This window comes from Anabrus simplex, chromosome 1 (genome assembly GCF_040414725.1).
Source record: "Anabrus simplex isolate iqAnaSimp1 chromosome 1, ASM4041472v1, whole genome shotgun sequence".
Classification (NCBI taxonomy): Eukaryota; Metazoa; Arthropoda; class Insecta; order Orthoptera; family Tettigoniidae; genus Anabrus; species Anabrus simplex.
The window spans coordinates 1,789,183,257-1,789,204,146 of record NC_090265.1 but is presented as its reverse complement, the minus strand read 5'-3'; the positions used below and the strand labels follow the sequence as shown (position 1 = coordinate 1,789,204,146).

The window sequence follows — 20,890 nt, the reverse complement described above, 5'->3', positions numbered from 1 at the left end:
ACCAGAGTGGAAGACTTCTCCAATAATGTAGATTTGATTTTAGCCGTTAGTAATCGTGAGCTGGCACATCAATAGCGTTCCAAGTGCCAGCTGACGGCACCATCCAGAGTTAGGCTGGGAGAGAGAGGGGGGGGGGAGTCCATGGAGTCATGAGAAACGAAATAACAATATTGAAAGGACAAGGAGGAGAACTACCTACGTAAATCCCTAATGGTTGGCAACCACGTATTAGTTAATTGATAGGCGGTGTTCCTGTTGAAATAGGATTTCTACGTATTTCCACAGCATCCCGTGTAATCCTAGACCTGTACTGTTTAGTGAGGGTAAACGCTCGAACATCTTGGAACACGACATCATGACCCGACGATAGGGCATGTTCTGCTACTCCTGATTTTATCTGGCTGGTTGAGGCTAATATTTCGTTCATGATCCTTGATACGGGTACCAATGGACGGGCATATCTGGCCAATGTACACCTTGCCTCAAGTACATGGAAATTTGTACACCCCAGAGTGTAATGATTGGGGACAATTTGTCCTTGGTTTTACGTACATAATGAGCAAATTTAGTGACGGTGCTAAGAAAGTTTTTAAGATTGTGCTTGCGGAGGATCTTGGCATTTCTATCTATGACATTTTGGATGAAAGTAAGGTAGGCAGTTTACTTCTTTCTGTGAGTTTTGTTTAGTCGTTCCTCTGGAATGCAGGGCCCTATGAATCTGTACATCGCTGTAACCATTACCCTTGAACGTGACTTTGAGTGTGTCCATCGCCTTATGGATATTTGATGCGTCACAAATTCGTATCGCCCTCTTGGTGAGTGACGTTTTGTATGGGCAGGTTTGCGATAGACAGTATGCTATAAGGAGACGTCTGGTTGCTTTCTTACTAGAACATCCAGGAAAGGAAGGCATGGAGTCGGAAAGATAGGAATTGCTATCACAGCCCACCTTTTAGAATCCGCGCAGGACAGTTTCACATTTCAGTATGACGTACGATGTCCGCTCAGTTCGTTCACTGTCGCACGCCGCACCAGACACGGTGATCACTCACAGCAGCTAGAACCACTCCTCGGCGACAGGCAGACAGACACAACGATTAGTCCGTTCCATCGGACAGAACACTCACAGACTGCCTCCTAAACTCAGGTCGATCTGTCACTGTCCACAGTAGCTGACTGCATATACACACTCAGATTGACTGAACTCGCTTACCGTCCGGCCTGTCCTTTATTGCTGGGCCGGCTTAATTCTCGTCCTTCGAGAAAGGAGAGGCCTGCAGAGTCCTCTCGAAAGCGAATGCTCTGGACGCACCGCCCAGATCCTTCCTACAACGCCGGGGTCCTCCAATGTGGTATCAGGGCTATGGATATAGCGATGGCAGAAGTGCTGGCCAATGCGCGTGCGGCTCCCTCCCCATTGGTTCGCTGTGCTGGCGGCGAGTAGGGAGGCCCCAACGAAGGGACGTCACTCGAGGTTCAGTCCAGGCCAAGTTGCTCTTCCGCAAGACTTACGAATGATTGGCGGCACCCGCCAAAATACAATTGATAAAGAGAGGCGGCATAATTGCCCACACAGTGTAATATCCGTTGACAAAATGTTTCCGAAGCGTTGAAATCAGGCCTTGGAGCTCGTTATATAATAGTAAATGGTGTGAATGAAATGTATTGTTCACTAATACTCACATGACGGATGAGTGGGTAATGTCCGCCTGTTCTCGGTAACAATATGAGAGACACAGCGCACAGTGTGCAATTTTCCCGATTTAACAGAACAAAAAATCATTTTTCGACTTTTTTCCTGGGTCGAAATGAGTATTAATTAAACCATGGAGCATCCCAGCAGAACGACAAAGAAGGAACCTGAGTATGAAAAACCGTTCAAGAAATAATAACGAAAAACGGAGAAAAGAGCAAGGCTAGGAGGGAAAAATATCATGTAGCCTGTGTATTCGTAGCTTTCAGCTACCTGTATTGATATAATGTACTTAAATAAATAAATAAATAAATAAATAAATAAATAAATAAATAAATAAAAGTCATTATAAAAGTATACAATTCACTAGTTAAACAGTAATAAAAAATGCATCTTGAATCCATCATGTAATAAACATACAAAAGAAATAGAAAATGTACAAGCTAAAACTAGTGCAGAATGTGTGGCATTAAAAGATTTAATAACAAATTTTGGGGTAGGTAAATTGCATTCTAGGAGAACATTAAGGAGTGTAAAATATCTACATAGAATTCTCCAAGGTAAAGCAGATAACCGAGAGTTACTCCACCAAATATACCTGGATGCACCGTTTGGAAGTAACAGAAATAATGCAATTTTCTTTATTGAAAGGTCAAGCATAAATCACCATATCAATTCACCATTTCAGTCAATTAATAAAATGCCAATCGTGGACGTATTTCACGACAAGAGTGTCCTTTTTGAGGTCATCAAAAGGTAACTCACACAGATAGAAGGTGTAAATTAAATAGAGTACCATACTTATGTACCAGGAATAGTATTAGTCCTTAGATTAATTCAATTGACAATGTATATTTTTGGATAAATTAAAATATTAATTTCACACACACCCTTACCACTGTGCATAGTTCATAACTATAATATTAGGTCAACTATTTAAACTTTTATTGTATATTATTTATTACATTATTACATTTATTACATTACAAGAAGAAGAAATAAATAAATAAATTACAGAAATAGTAGTATTCATGGGTTTTACGAGACTTCGAGCGCTGTATTTAAGAGAACCCGGATCCTGAAAATGACGAAATTTTGGATTTTTCAGTTTATTATGAAATACAATACTACAAATATTACTGTTTAAAATTATATATTAATTTTCCCGGTAGCTCAACTCTAGATATTAGAAAAAAAATGTTTTAATAATATGGTTTTGAAGAAATCTGAGTCAAAGAAATGATTCCAGAAGAATGGAAGATGGCCCTTATCCACCAAATCTACAAGACGGGGGAAAAATGAACCCCAGCAACTGTAGAGGCATATCACTTTTGGATATTAGATATAATATATTCTCAAAGGCCTTACTTAACAGAACCGAACCACAGTTAGATCATCAATTGGGAGAATATCAAGCGGGATTCGGAAAGGGGAGATCCTGTCCGGAACAAATCTTGAAACTTAAGAATCTCATAGCATACAAGAAATCTAGGGAAAACATGTCTTCACCTTTATTGACTTCCAAAAGGCGTATGACTCACTAGACCAAAACAATCTCCTGTTTGTACTCAAAGAGTTCGGTCTGGACAACAAAACAACAATCTACGTTAGGGAAACTCTCACTAATACATTCTCCAAAGCCAAATTCATGCGATAATGGTCGGCTCCTTTTGAGATCAAAACTGGTGTCCGACTGGGTGACGAACTGTCCCTTATACTGTTCAATTATGACTTGGAGAAGGTAGTCAGACAATGGGATAAGACAACCAGTGGTGGAATTCGATTGGGATCGGTAAAGAAGGGTATCAAGATCAAATGTTTAGCTTTCACAGACGACATGGCCTTACTACCTGAGACGTGGGAGGAAGCCAATGAGCAGTGCATCTGATTGCTGAAGTTAGCAGAGGAGATAGGTCTGATGCAGTTAGTTGGCATTCAAGAGTGCAAAGTATGTGAAATATATGCCCATATATTTCTCGTCGCGTTAAGAGCACCAAGACCTTCCTACACCTCCAATGTTAAATGTAAGGAACAACGATTAACACCAGAATGATGAAATTTTTACACATTTATTTAACATCATGCACCATAGTGATTTTAATGCACTGGTATTTTCTGGGAAGTTATAATAATTTTTTTACTGAAAATCATTGACAGAAATTTGACATTGCATTTCTGGCATAAAATCTGTCATCAATTAAACAGGATGAAAGGCCTATGAGAGAAGGTGAATATTGGCATTGTTTACAATCACTAAAAATTTGAGGTCTGCGTCTCTAATAGTGCAGGTGAAAATATTCCTTATATGGAAAAAATGTTAATAATGTTACCTTTATTTATACTTTTATACTTTTATACATTTATACTTAATGGATGACAACAGGTTAACCAAACAGACCTTCAAACATCTTTGCAACAAGAAGACAACAACAACTTGGATTCATGAAGTCAAGGAGGAGTTGGAAATAAACAATATACGGACAGGTCAGCCTACTCCTTTCGAATTGCACCAAGGGGTCTGGTTAAGGCCTAATATCTACATCCGACGGACGACTTCACACGAACAGCGGCACATTCCTTCACTCCATATGGGCACTGCGGAGAGCTGTGTAACTTAATTCAGGATTTTGGCACGCGATCTCGTAATTTTATAAAAAGTACACCAGCTGCCGTCCAACATTCCGATACGGTAGTATTTTTTTTCTGCCAATAGTACTCGAACCGGATAATCACGTTGTCAGACTGTATAGACTTGACATATGAATAGTCACGTCCGCCCCCCGGGGGTCCATCAGGCAGGAATTAGGATCAAAATGATACGGTAGACGAAATAATTTAAAAAATTTAATAACAAAATTATTGTTACCGTATTCACGCGAATAAACCCCGCATATTTTTAAAAAAGAATTGAGGCACGAAATTGGGGTGCGGGTTTTATTTGCGTCAAGGTTGGCAACACGCTCCTGGCTCACCTAGTGTTCGATGGTGAGTGTACAGTTATGATTTGTGTAACCGCAGATGGCAGAAAACTGTCCCCATATGTCATATTTAAACGGAAACAATTCAGACTTTTAATTGTAAACAGCCTTTACTCTACATTAAAAAAGTAGTATTTTTCAGACTAATTTCAATACAAAATTTCTCCGCGTCACGATAACAAAATTATTATTAACTGTGTTAATTATTATTCATTGTCAGGGATAATAACAATGATTGAAAAAATCCGCTGTAGAAGAAAGGATGTACAAGGTGGAAAAAGCATAAGGTAAAACTAGGAATATCTGCAGCAAGAAGTGTTTATCAAAAACATCAAAATACAACAGTACAACACAGCAGTCAAACCGGAGTGCCTACACGCGAGTGAACTTTTAGTACTTAATTACAAGCTGAATAAATTACAAGTGCTGGAAATAATAATTGTACGGAAAATACTCGGCCCGCTAAGAACTACAGAAGTCTGGAAACAGAGAATTAATGAAGAAATATACCGAAACATAGAAAACATAACAGATACAATGCGGAAGAGGCGATTGATAATTTTTGAACATTTATACTTAATGGATGACAACAGGTTAACCAAACAGACCTTCAAACATCTTTGCAACAAGAAGACAACAACAACTTGGATTCATGAAGTCAAGGAGGAGTTGGAAATAAACAATATACGGAACGAAGACCAACGGCCGTAACCGTGTCAAAACGCCGGATAGCGTGAGATCGCCAAAGTTACGCTTCATTGGGCGTGGTCAAGATTTGGATGGGTTGCCACGAGCTGTTGGTGGGGGGTAAGGGAATTGAGGAGCGGAAAGGAACTGGCCATCCTACCGTACGTAAACTCCGGCTCAGGCACACCTCTGCGGAGGTTCGGACCTGCCTTCGTCCAGAATGCACCATTACCTTAAAGAAAGAAAAAGCAACACCGAGAGATATTCTTAGAAAGAAAGTGTTAAAAATGGAAGGATTTCAAGGTCGCCAGGGAAAGAAAACAGGCTCAAAATGGTCTGTGGGGGGCGGGGGAGGAAAAGGAGTCATAGTGAGTAGATGAAGGAGTATTGGAGGAAGTAGGAACAACAAAGGGTGAAGAATTGAAATTGTCTCGAGGTCCCTAGAAAAAATACTAACAGTATTAACATACAGCTTCATTATAGACTGTTATGCCTTTCAGCGTTCAATCTGAAATCCTCTGTGAATTCACTAGCCGCCGCCATGATCCTCTACTTTTAACTAGTTCTTTAGCCTCTTATCTTTAAATCTTTACAAACTGAGTCTAACCGTTGTCATCTTGGTCTCGCTCTACTTCTCTTACCCTCCATAACAGAGACCATTATTTTCCTACGTAATATATCCTCCTCCATTCGCCTCACATGACTCTATAATCGAAGCCTTTTTATACATACAGCTTCATCCATCGAGTTCATTCCTAACCTAGTCTTTATCTCCTCATTCTGAGTATTCCACTGCCATTGTTCCCACCCATTTGTATCAGCAATCATTCTGGCTACTTTCATGTCTGTCATTTCTAACTTATGAATAAGATATCCTGAGTCCACCCATCTTCCACTCCCGTAAAGCAAAGTTGATCTGAAAACAGACCGATGTAAATATAGTTTCGTCTGAGAGCTGACTTCCTTCTTACAGAATACTGCTGATCGCAACTGCGAGCTCACTCCATTAGCTTTACTGCATCTTGATTCAATCTCTCTCACTATATTACCATCCTGGGAGAACTCACAACCTAAATACTTGAAATTATCTACCTGTTCCGGCTTTGTATCCCCTATTTGACATTCAGTTCTCTTGCTAACATAGTCTTGGAATAGACGATTTTATACCATATCCATTGAATGTTATTTCAAATTACAAGATATTAGACTGAAGGCTTTCGGCACAATCTGCCGTTAGAAAAAAGTTGTCAGCATAGGCCAGATTGCTTACTACATTTCCACCTATTTGAATCCATCCTTACCACTTAATGATGCATGCAAACTATGATCAACCTAGTTGAAAGATTACAGCCTTGTCTAACCGCAGCAAGCACCCTGAACGAAGAACTCATAAGAATAGTAATAAGAAGAACTCAAAACCCTGGCGTAACGAACTTTGAAAGGACCTCAAAAATGTTAACGTAAGTTCAACAGACTTTCTAGAAAGAGTCATCTTTAGACCCAAAGTCAACAACTGACAAGCACGACAAAAACGGTACAGACCATAGTGCTCTAAAGAACGAAAAGAAGCCTTTTTGGAAAGCATGAAAGCCTGGAATTCAAGAGGACAAACTGGGGCAAATATTCATTTATAGGAAGGGGAGTTAGGGACTGGAATAACTTACCAAGGGAGATGTTCAATAAATTTCCAATTTCTTTGAAATCATTTCGGAAAAGGCAAGGAAAACAACAAATAGGGAATCTGCCACCTGGGCGACTGCCCTAAATGCAGATCAGTATTGAGTGATATTGATTGATTGATACTGGAAATACAAGAAGAACCCACAGAAGAACTAACTGAATTATTAGCTTAATGTCGTCTAATGTAAAGCGAATTCGCAAATAATAATAATAACAAGCAGAAGAAGAAGAATAAGAATATTGTTTCCATTGTACAAACTACAAGTTCCTCATTCCATTTTAATGAATAAATTAACAAAGATATTTAAAACAGCATTTTTTGTTCTTATGAACGAAATATTTTAGCTAGAAGCATCATAGCGGAATGAAATCAATTTAAATATAATCCGAGTCGGCCGAGCCTGACTTGGCGCACATGATGCAGAGAGCAATTATCATATCTTAGCGTGCACCATATAATTACCGTCCTGTCGTGATGGATGCGTGTCTGACGAGGTTTTGGGGCGGGGCGCATCCAACATATACCCGCCTACAGCGAGCGACAAAGAACAGCGTACCACTGCCTGTGAAACCTTCCTAGTTATCAAGCAAAGTGAACTGAGAAACAGAAGATGTTCCTTACTGTGATTTAGTCCAGCGTTGTAATTCCTTTCGTTCGCTCACACTGTGTGATTTTACCAGTAGAGTTAATGTTATTTTTCAACAGTGAAGATGTTGGGTTACTTTTAACCAAAGAAAGATCTAAAACGTGACACCCGCGTAGGAATTGTAATTTCTAAAGCGTACAAGTCCTTACACTTCGTGATGAGGGGACTAAAGGGCAGAAGTTCCCAGACGAAAGCGCAGGGATATATATCATGCATTAGGCCAGTCCTGGAGTATGGAGCAGCCGTATGGGATCCGTAACAAACAGAACTCTTTAAGGAACTTAGGCTGGTACAGTGAAAGGCTGTAAGATTCGTGCATAACGATTTCAATCCTAGAAATTGTGTGACAAGTATAATAGATAAACTTGGGTGGGAGACACAGGGAACTAGAAGGAAACGAACACGGTTATGTGACATGTAAAATGAAATGGCGTATGGCTTTTAGTGCCGGGAGTGTCCGAGGACATGTTCGGCTCGCCAGGTGCAGGTCTTTTGATTTGATCCCTTAGGCGACCTGCGCGTCATGATGAAGATGAAATGATGATGAAGACGACACATACACCCAGCCCCCATGCCAGAGAAATTAACCAATGATGGTTAAAATTCCTGACCCTGCCGGGAATCGAACCCGGGACCCCTGTGACCAAAGGCCAGCACGCTAACCATTTAGCCATGGAGCCGGACATGTGACATGTATAATACCTAAACGAATAAGCCAGCTTGGGGAGTGATAAGGAAAGTGCTGTAATATAAGTAGGACAGATCATCCACACCAAGTAAAAGGTAGATGGCAGAAAACTAACTGTGCTAAATATTCGTTCTTAAATCGGGTATTGATGATTGGAATGCATTACCTGCAGCTGTCTTGGAACCTTTTTCTCAAAATGTAACATCCTTCAGGAATAGATTCCAGCATTCTGCAAACTGTGTGTACATTTCTATGTGATGGTGTCGTATTCTAATGTAACACTCACTCCAATGTAAACTGTGGTATTAACGTATTAAGGCATCTGAATGATTTAGGGTATGTGTGAATTTGTAGGTTAACGTGTTCTATTTACAATGGTAAAGTGTAAAATATTCGAAATACTTAAGGTATATATATATATTCATTATTATTATTACAACTTCCCCCATGCGGAGGCTGCCACAAGGACAAAGTATGTCGACTACACAGTATTTTGTCTTCTAAGTTACTGTTGACTTTGCTAGTGTGCCAGGTAGAAGATTCACCAAAAGGCTCACGAATAGATTTGCAATACGGTTCTTCAGATGTTATATAGATGATTGCGGAGTATGGTCACTGAACCTCGTATTGCGGCGATAGCGATGTCGTGAAGTCGTGTCCGGCTGAGACCGAGAGAATCCCATAGCTGTACAAGAAATTTAGGGATTGTGCCTCGAGCTCCGATCATGAGTCCATGGACGGAAATATTGTCTAAGTGATATTTATCTTTATATTTATCTTTATAGTAGTTTACAGTTGGCTGGTAAATTGACTTCTTTTCGGCGTCCACCTCTTCGGCCTGGCCAACGTGCGACTCGAAGCGTATTGTGGGATCTAAGATTAGTCCTTGCTTGCTAGCTGGTTGAAAGGCTATCATGTCAATACGCCTGTTACTCCCGTCGGTAGCTAGGCCAGAGACCTCTTCGTGCACCGTGAAACCGTGATCCCTCAGCGAGGTCGCAATCATATGTGTATATGACCTAGGTGTAATGGTAAGCTAGATTTACGTTTGCTTCATTATCATACTATCATCCTGTTAATAATAATAATAATAATAATAATAATAATAATAATAATAATAATAATAATAATAATAATAAACCCAAACAAACCACATGGCACTACAGCACTTGAAGGGCCTTCGTCTACCAAGCAACCACTGCTCAGACCAAAGGCCTGCAGATTGCGAGGTGTCATGTGGTCAGAACGACGAATCCTCTCGCCCTTTATTCTTGGCCTTCTAGACTGGGGCCGCTATATCACGGTCAGATAACTCCTCATTTGTAATCACGTAGGCTGAGTGGACCTCGAACCAGCCCGCGGGTCCAGATAAAAATCCCTGACCTGACCTGACCGGGAATCGAACCCGGGGCCTCTAGATAAGAGGTAGGTATACTACCATTACACCGCGGGGCTGCACAAGAATAAAAATAAATAAATAATAATACGAATAATAATAATAATAGTAATAATAATAATAGTACCGGGCGAGTTGGCCGTGCGCGTAGAGGCGCGCGGCTGTGAGCTTGCATCCGGGAGATAGTAGGTTCGAATCCCACTATCTGCAGCCCTGAAATGGTTTTCCGTGGTTTCCCATTTTCACACCAGGCAAATGCTGGGGCTGTACATTAATTATGGCCACGGCCGCTTCCTTCCAACTCCTAGGCCTTTCCCATCCCATCGTCGCCATAAGACCTATCTGTGTCGGTGCGACGTAAAGCCCCTAGCAAAAAAAAAAATTATAATAGTAATCATAATAATGTTGCAAAGCAAAGATAATAAAGGGGAGATATATTTAATTTACTTATTTTTTAATAATTATTTATTGACGTAACAATGGCCCAATAAGGCGCTATTCATATCTTACTGCAGTTGGACCCAGCCACTTATAAATATAATTGTATTGAATGTTTACAAATGAAAGGCACAATAATTATCAACCAAGTGTTAACCTTTGTTATAGCGAGGGAGTGACACAAATTATGTGAGTGAAAGTGGATATTCTGCGTCAATATCATTCTGTGTTGCGATAAAATGGACCGTTTCTTTATTTTATGCAGATGTATTCTTATAGAACGTCGTGTGTAGACATAGTTCATAACAGAAAATTTGGTATTGGTCATTTGAACGAAATGGAGATTGCTATGACTACATCATAAGGGACAGTTAGTTCACCTGGTATATTCCAGTTTGTTTGGCAATGTCATAATTTCGCTAAAATTCAGAATGACATCTTTTATTACATCTTGTGCTTATGTTCAGAGTGCCATTATATAATTTTATTTCTTTCCTTCTTAATATGTCTACACTCCAGGGTTAACTTTTCCTTGCACTAAGCGAGGGATCCCACGTCTACCGCCTCAAGGGCAGTGTCCAGGAGCGTGAGATATTAGGTCGGTGGATACAGCTTGGGAGAAGAACCAGTACCTTGCCCAGGGGGCATGACCTGTTATGCTCAACAGGGGACATGTAGGAGGGGGGAGATGGGAAGATTGGTAGGAGTAGACAAGGAAGAGGAAAGAACTACTACTACTAAAATGTCTGCATTCCTCCCCTGAAGGAGGAAGACGATAACGCCGTCTCTCAGGATAGGAGATTTGTATTGGTGAAGGAGATGCTCGGAGAAGGTGAGGAGGTTGGTGGCCGTGGCCTTAAGTTAAGTACCATCGCAACATTTGCCTGGAGGAGAAGTAGAAAACCACGGAAAATCACTTCGAGCATGGCTGAGGTGGGAATTGAAGCCTTCTCTACTCAGTTGGTGTTATATGAGCCCTTTATTGAAATAATTCAAGTAAATTAATTTGATAAAACAATCAAGATCAGTGGGAAGCATATAAGGACCGCCCGCTACTCACCGTGATTCTTGATGATAATTTAGACGAATTTAATGCCTTTTCAGAACAATATGAAAGAAGTAAGCAAGGACTTTGACCTTAAAATAATCGTAGATACGTGCAAATAATAATGGTAATCACACAAGAGAAAATCTCCAACTCAGTTATTATCCCGGACGGGAACACAATTGAAATGGTTCGAAATTTCAAATTCGTAGGTTGCTGTCTAACACAGGAATGGGTTCCGGGTGTAGAAATAAGAAAGAAAATCGGCAACGAAATGAGTGGGTTTCTGTGTTTAAGGGGAGTCACGACTGAAATTTGGAAGGTCTACAGTTTGCTACTCATCACAGCCAAATTTAACATGCAAGCATAGATTACTAACATAGACCACCAGACGAAATTTTGAGATGATTAGTTACTGTCATTTGTTAGAAAGTTAATAAAAATGATATTTTTGCATCCGGGAGATAGGGGGTTCGAATCCCACTGTCGGCAGCCCTGAAGATGGTTTTCCGTGGTTTCCCATTTTCACACCAGGCAAATGCTGGGCTGTACCTTAATTAAGGCCACGGCCGCTTCCTTCCAACTCCTAGGCCATTCCTATCCCATCGTCGCCATAAGACCTATCTGTGTCGGTGCGACGTAAAGCCCCTAGCAAAAAAAAAAAAAAAGATATTTAGTTTGTTGAATGGAAAAATGTTCCTTTCATCACAGTTTTCCTTATTTTGGGGTATAAGTCGGTGTAAGGCAGAGGGCCCATATTTTGTCCCTTTAGCAGTTTTCGACTTGTAGAAATTCAGGAACATTATTGACCAAGCAAGAAATTCATCTATATATATTCTCAACTTAGGGAGGTATAACGTAAGGTAGTCAATATTTGACAAAAACCATACGGTGGATACAACTGGGGAAGAGGAGCAATACCTCGGCCAGGTGGCATCACCTGCTATGCTCAACAGAGGCCTGGGGGGTGGGCGGGGATGGGAAAATTAGTAGGGATAGACATGGATGAGGGAAGAAAACTGAGAATTCAGTTCTCTTTTAGCAGGTTATCAATCCCTACTTGCTACACGGCGGGACGACGCAGTCGGTCTCCCACTCTTGAGCCGAGTCTTGGAGGGGCGTACCAATCCAAGTGATGAGCCCAAATGGCACATCTGGGTGAAACTCTACAAATGCACACGGCCTAACCACCCAAAAGCGGCTCTATTCTCATGATTTTGCCAAAATTGTGTTCGTTATTTCGTCCCCCACCAAATTAATGGATTGTACACTTAATTTTAATGTATTTTCCTTTCTATCCTTACCAAACACTTTCCCTACAATGAATTACTCGATGGCTATTTATGAAAAATATTTTCTTGCTGTTGTTTCTAAAGTAGTCTTTCAGCGTTGCTCGGGGGAAGTTAAACGGTCTACTTGCACGTTTGTAACACATTAACTTATCCCTCACTGCCTTGATAGCCTTCTTCATAGCCTTCTTATTCTACTGCTTGCATTTCCCATGAAAACCATAATAAACTTCATAAATAACAAATAAAATGGATTGGGGGACGAAATAACGAACATTCCTTGATTTATTATAATGGCCGCTACATTAACTGACACCAACCACCTCACTGTGCCAGGAACTACACCACACGACTGAAATGCAGTCCAGCATTTCATACTCATATCAGTGCTCACTCTAGGAATAACAGGATCTTAATTTGAATGCTGCACTTACTCAGCTCAACATGAAAAATGAATCCCTCACACATCCAACTCTCACAGCTAAGAACTACAGAATTCTAGAAATCAAGAAGTAATGATGAAATAAACCGGAACATAGAAAACATAACAGATACAATGTGGAAAAGGGGTTGATACTTTTTGGACATTTATACAGAATGGATGACAACAGGTTAACCAAACAGACCTTCAAATATCTTTGGAAGCAGATGTCAATACCAACCTGGATTCATGAAGTCAGGAATGATTTGGAAAGACACAACATAAGGGAAGGAGAAGGAACAGAGAGATTTTTAAAAAGAAAGTGTTAAAAATATAAGGAGAGAAAATCAGATTCAAAATGGTCCCAGGAGAGGGAAAACAGTCATAGTGAGCAGATGAAGAAGCACTGGAGGAAGAGGAAGGAACAACAAAAGATGAAGCAATGAAATTGTCACATGGTCCCTAGAAGACCCTAACGGAGAAAGGAAGTATGATTTTAAGGATATCGCAGGCATAAGCATCGGGAATGACGGGAACAAAATCAAAGTGAAATGCTTTCCTTTAGCAGATGTCCTGGCTATCATCACTAAGAACAAGGAGGGAACTAGGTACGCTATCGAGACATTACACAGAATAGCATCACAGGCAGGCCTTCAGATATCATTCGAGGAAACCAAGTATTTGTGAAATTTTCAGCAAAAGTGCAGGAAAGATAAAATATTCACAATGAGACAATTTCACAGGTATCTATTTTTAAATACCAAACCAAACCAAACCCCATGGCACTACAGCCCTTGAAGGGCCTTGGTCTACCAAGCGACCGCTGCTCAGCCTGAAGTCCTGCAGATTACGCGGTGTCGTGTGGTCAGCACGACGAATCGTCTCAGCCGTTATTCTTGGCTTTCTAGACCAGGGCCGCTATCTCACCGTCAGGTAGTTCCTCAATTCTAATCACGTATGCTAAGTGGACCTCGAACCAGCCCTCAGGTCCAGGTAAAAATCCCTGACCTGGCCGGGAATCGAACTCGGGCCTCCGGATAAGAGGCAGGCACGCTACTCCTACACCACGAGGCCGCCATTGTTAAATACCTTGAGAAAATCATTCTTCCTTCGGGATAAGTCAGTTAGGGCAATACAGAAAGGGCCTCGATACTGTAGAGGGATTTTAACTAACATGGGATCACTACAATAAACGAATACATACATACATACATACATACATACATACATACATACATACATACATACATACATACATACATACATACATACATACATAATCATTATAGACTGTTATGCCTTTCAGCGTCCAGATACAGGAGGGCATATAAATCTCTGGTAACACTCCAACTAGAGTATGGTTCCGGTGTATGGGGTCCTCATCAGGAATACTTTGGAAATCATCCAAGGAAAAGCAGCCTCATTTGTTCCGGGTGATTTCAAAAGAGTAGCGTTACGAAAATATTGCAAAGTTTGGGCTGGGAAGACTGGGAGAAAGAAGACGAGCTGCTCGACTAAGTGGTATGTTCTGAGCTGTCAATGGAGAGATGGCGTGGAATTACATTAGATGACGAATAAATCTGAGTAGTGTCTTTAAAAGTAGGAAAGATACGAAGATAACGTTGGAATTCAAGAGAGAAATTGTGGGAAAATATTGAGTTATAGGAATGGGAGTTAAGGATTCGAATAACTTATCAAGGGAGATGTGCAATAAATTCCCAATTTCTTTGAAATAATTTAAGAAAAGGCGACTGCCCTAAATACAGATCAGTAGTGATTGATTGATTGATTGATTGATTGATTGATTGATTGATTGATTGATTGATTGATTGATTGATTGATTGATTGATTGATTGATTGATTGATTGATTGATTGATTGATTGATTGATTGATTGATTGATTGATTGATTGATTGATTGATTGATTGATTGATTGATTGATTGATTGATTGATTGATTGATTGATTGATTGATTGATTGATTGATTGATTGATTGATTGATTGATTGATTGAAGCATTATGCGACAGTTATCGAATAGGAAGCTCTATATGCATCAGAAACCTTAACTTTAGGTGGTCATTCTAAAATTGCAGACATTGAAAAACAAGAACGGAAAATTCTTAGGAAACTTTTCGGCTCCATAGAAGAATATGGAATTTGGATCAAAGGGCGAGTTGCATTCCTCTATAGTCACACAGATAGTTTCTGCAATACTCTACGGAGGAGAGGTTTGAAACATTTTGTACACATTTTCAGTATAAGACTCTCAAAAGGGTTATTCAATGTGATACATTTACTGGAGGTAACAAGAGGAGACCAGAATGATTTGATGATCGTGGAATACATCATGATAGTTCGCGGAGTCTTTAGGACCTCAGTAAATAAACACACATATGTGGTCAAAACTAGCCGCAGGACTGGTACAAAGTAATCTGAAGAAGGGAAGAGGCAACGCAGTGGGTTCATGAAGAGATTTTGAAAGAATAGGGAGGCAAATGGACAGGTTCCAACGCGCTCTATGAATGGGCATAACGAAACAAGAAGAGAAAGAAGAAGAAGACAATTTCATTTTTCTACCTGTGGAGGAAAAGTATCTAGTCTGGATGGGTTAATATAATCTCCCCTCTCTCGATTAATATTTACTCAGCCGGCTATGCTTTGGGTTTGAATTCAGAATGTAAAATGAGGACAACTAACCAAAGTCCTGTTCTCATGTTTCCCACAGCCCATGTTCCTCGTCCCAGGTGTAACGACCTAGCGATACCCAAGCAACGTACGAAGGTAAGTTCCTCGTTCTAACTACATAATGATGATTGCCTGGGCACGATGTCGTTGACGTCACTCCCATGATGGATGATCATACGGAAACACGATACTTACTCGCGGGGATTAAGATTACCAACTGAATAGCCATGGATTCAAACTGTAGAGCGACCGAAACAACACAGTGGTTTATCTTATTAGTTCACTCTCTTCATGACTCCACGATGAAAATTCAAGTAAAGGTGAGCAGAATATCTCGGTGTTCTGCCTCTTAAATAATAATAATAATAATAATAATAATAATAATAATAATAATAATAATAATAATAATAATAGAGCCTGAGAACAAAATATGGTACAATTGACAGAGTGCCTTACTTTAAACCTCGAAAAATTTATTGAACAGACAGGCGTTAAAAATATCTCACAAAAAATTCGTCTTCAAAATATTAAATTAACATTAGGGTTAGTCCGAAACATCTACAACAACAAAATCCATGTCAAGACATACAAAAATTCGGCATTACATCACAGTCATAAAACTAACAGTCCTTTAAGCAAGTGAAACATTGGCAGTGGACAGGAAGCAAGAACTTGAAGAAATCATGAAAGAAGAGAGGAAGGAAAATCTTAGCAGCAAGAAGGTTACAGGTTACAATCATCCAAAACAACAGAAAAGTTCTCAAATATCGAAAGTGACATTAGGAGAAGAGCAATGAATTCTCCGTCCATCACACAAGATTACCAGAGAATCTGTTGACAAAAAGGATAATATATTACGTAACCCCACTTAATAATTCAACACTTGGGCTTAATGAACTTGGAGAGAACTTAAAAAACGCAAACATAAGTTTAGCAGACATCCTAGAAAGAGACATCTGTAGGGACAATGTAAACAATTTGGCAGCTACACCAGAGCAACCACAACAAAAATGGCACAGACTAAAGTGGTCGGAAGAACGCAAACAAGCCTTCTCGGAAGGAATGAAAGCCTACCGGAAAAACAAGAAGAAACCACAGAAGAAATGATAGAGTTATTTGCTTAACGTCCTCCAATATTGGGAGAATTCGCTAGTACTACGTATGTCATACCACAGAATTTCAGCAGTTATGAACGAAAAAAGCAGTCTCAACTATCCGGTACGATGTGTATCCTCCTAAAACTGCAAACGCATGGCTGAGTAGCTCAGACGGCTGAGGCGCTGGCCGTCTGACCCCAACTTGGCAGGCTCGAACTTGGCTCAATCCGGTGGTATTTGAAGGTGCTCAAATACGTCGTGCTCGTGTTGGTAGATTTACTGGCACTTAACAGAACTCCGGTGGGACTAAATTCCGACACCTCGGCGTCTTCGAAAATCGTAAAAGTAGTCAGTGGGACGTAGATCCAATAACATCAAAATCTGCAAACTAACATCTTACACTTCCAAAGTCAGAAAGTGCTAGCGGCTTCTTGTCCATTGTGAATTTTCACAACAATCAGACATCAAATCTACAAGAAACACCGTGTCTCCATCAGGCTGCTTGCAGAGATGATATAAACAATCTATCATCGCCGAAAATGCCTGTACTTGCTCCACCTGCAAAGGAGATAAATATGACCACGTGGAAGCAAAACACAAACTGGATCAGCCTCATATCGACAAGCCTGCATCGCACGCTTGGCTGACCTACTCTGGTCTTTTCCCAGAAACAGAAGGATTTATTCTGGCCATCCAAGATCAAGCAATTGCTACACAGAACTACCGTAAATTCATCATGAATGAACCAACAGTTGTCACAGACAACTGCCGCAGCTGTTCCTGAACAACAGACAGCGTACAGCACGTCACCTCTGGCTGCCCACACTTACCCGGCACTCATTATAAGCATCGACATGATCAGGTAGCTAAAATCATTCACCAGGGATATTGTGTAAAATGTGGATTTCTTGAGTCAACAACTGCATATTGGGAATATACACCTCCACCCGTACCCGAAAACACTTCATACAATCTTCTATAGGACCGAGAAGTCATAACCGCTGTCACGCTCAGCAACAATATGACAGACAATATTGAAATCGAAAAATCATAAAGATCGGCATCCCTTATGGGAATTGTTTGTGGAAACACGTCCAATCTGCAGACAACAATAGCCACAACGATATCACCGTACATAGAACTGACAATAAAAATGCAACGCCTGTGGAAACTAGAATCAGTCATCACAGTTCCAATAGTAATGTCATGTACTGGTGTTGTTCCCAAAAGCTTGTACAGTTCTCTGGCCGCATTAAACCTCCATCATCGCACCTACGTTGAACTGCAGAAAGCCACCCTCCTGAGCACCTGCCACATTGTGAGAGAGTTTCTAGGAACGACTTTTCCTATGAGTTACACCAAACAGCATGAAGTTCCAGGCCGCAGTTTCGGTGATACCTTAGGATATATTACCGAAAAGTGGAGGTAAAGAAGTGTGCACTTTTGTTGTATGGATGCATTTTGTAATTATTTCTGTTGTCAATATTTGTAGATATCTGTAGAGTTTCCTAATCAAGACGATGACTCCTTGTTTAGGCTGGGTCAGCCCATTATATTACCTATACAAGCCCAAACTTCCTAAACGGGTGTAATAATAATAATCCAAGACAACGTGGATTATTGAAATTGACAGGAATATGAAAAACGCAGGAATAAATTATTTACGATAGAAAACAGAACGCGTTTCAGAGAAGTAACACGAAAGGCAGGATTTCAGGGGAGAAAGAAATTAACAACTAGAAGAAAATGGACTCGGGAGGAAAAGGGACAACATTCTCAGATAATGAAGGAAGTTTGGAAACGAAAGAAGTTAAATGCAAAGAAAAAACCAAAGTTGATTTATGGTACCCTCAAAGCGGTTATTCGAAGAAATAATAATAATAATAAGAAGAAGAAGAATTGTATGGTCTCATCTACTATGTGCAGGCATTTTGATTTCAAGCCATTTATTCGGGGCGTCGAACTATATAGATCTTTGTAGAGTGTTGAATGTGAGGAAAGGAACGTTAAGGACGACACAAACACCGAGTCCTCAGGCCAGGGATATTAATCATTTACAATTAAAAGCACCTGACTTAGCCCGGAATCGAGTGACAGGCGGACGCGTTGCCCCCTACACCGTGGGGCCGGACAGCCATAGAGGCTGCTTGCGCTCTTGACGCTACGTGATGTTTGAAGAGAAATTTCCCACCTGGTATGTGGTTTCCTCTGGGATTCGAATCTCGGCCATCAGGGCTGGAAGTCTACAGCTAAACTCACCTCTCTCTTAGTAACAATTATTACAAATTGCTTTACGTCACACCGGCATACTGTAGATAGGTTTTTACGGGCACGATAGGATGGGAATGGGCTAGGAGTGGGAAGGAGGAAACGTGCCCACTATTGCCCTGGTGTGAAAATGTCGAACCACGGAACACCATCTTCAGGGCTTGCCGACAGTGGGATTCGAACGCACTCTCTCCCGAATGCAAGCCGATAGCTACGTGTCCCAAACGTGGTATCCACTAGTAGTATAATTGGACAGTTCGGCCGCCTCCACCTCCACCGGCTCCCAGGGGCCTCCTCCTTCACCTCCGCACGGGTGACCTTCCCAGGGGCCTCCTCCTCCACCTCCGCACGGGTGGCCTTCCCAGGGGCCCACTCCTCTTCCTCCTCCCGGGAGCCTTCCCAGGGGCCTGCTCCTCCTCCCGCGGGAGATTTGAATTGGTAAACAAAGCCACGTGCTTTTTGACAGACAACGACGCATCGCTAACCTCAGTACTGCCATCTTGACGGGCCTAAACCTTAGTGGTACCAACTTAACCTAACTAGTGCCAGATTTGAATCGGTAAACAAATCCACGTGCTTTTTGACAGCCACGTGCTTTTTGACAGCTATCATCGAAAACAACGTATCGCAAACCTCAGTACTACCATCTTGACGGGCCTAAACCTTAGTGGTACCAAATTAACCTAACAAGCGCGAGATTTGAATCAGTAAACAAAGCCACGTACCGTTGTCATCCGCCATCTTTAATCAAGAGAGCACCGTGCTGCCGTCTTTAGCTACATATCTTTGAAATATGGTGGCGGATAATTTAAAAAATGGTTTTTGATAGCATCTTTAATCGACAGAGCACCGTGCTGCACTCTGGTGGCAGGCAATTCCACGTGACAGCAGCCATCTTTAATCAAGAGAGCACAGTGCTGCACTCTTTAGTTGAAATGTGGTGGCGGCAATTTGAAAACTTCTACATGCTCTTGTTTGGAAACAAAGCCACGTGCTTTTTTGACAGCTACCATCCGCCATCTTTAATCAAGGGAGCACCGTGCTGCACTCTTTAGCTAGATATCTTTGAAATGTGGTGGCGGATAATTTGAAAAATTCTATGTGCTCTTGTTTGGAAACATAACTACGTGCTTTTTTGAAAGCTGTCATCCGGCATCTTTAATCAACAGAGCACCTAGCTGCTATCATGCAGGCAATTTCGTCAGCTGTCATCCGCCATCTTTAATCTATAGAACACCGTGCTGCCCTCTTTATGGCTACTACTTTAAGCATGTAGTAGCGGGCAATTTGAAAAGTTCTGTTAGCTATCATCCTCCATCTTTAATCAAGAGAGCACCGTGCTGCCATCTTTAGCTAGATACCTTTGAAATATGGTGGCGGATAATTTAAAAAGAAAACTTCTACGGCAGCCATCTCTCGACGGTAATTGTACAAGATGGTGACTATACATGACTCCTTAAGTGTGCTTACACAAGATGGTCGCAATACATAGGTTGTTATGAGACTCCCTTGGGATGCTTGCGCAAGATGGCAGTTAAACATGGCTCTTCATGAGACACCCTAGGGATGCTTGCGCAAGATGGGTGCTGCTCTTATGAGACGGCTTAAGGGTCCTAGCACAAGATGGCTTGAGACGCCCTAAGGATGCTTGCGCAAGATGGCGGACACAAGATGGTGGCTATACACGACTCCTTATGAGACGCCTTAAGGGTGCTTGCGCAAGATGGCTGCTGCTCTCATGAAGAAAGCTATCTTAGAGGCTAACGTGTCGTGCTAGTTCGATTCATTAAATTTGGGGCTTAAATGCAAAATGTTAAATATCTCGAAAACCGTGCATCGTAGAGCAAAACGGACAAAATATTTCAGCCTAATACCCA

At 41.0% G+C, this 20,890-nt stretch overlaps 1 protein-coding gene across 1 annotated transcript in view; it reads right to left on the bottom strand.

Moving 5' to 3' along the window:
- The window catches only part of LOC136883271 (monocarboxylate transporter 4), a 364,210-nt gene that overhangs the window by 40,660 nt on the left and 302,660 nt on the right, over positions 1-20,890 (bottom strand). The gene's annotated exons all lie outside the window — the stretch shown is intronic.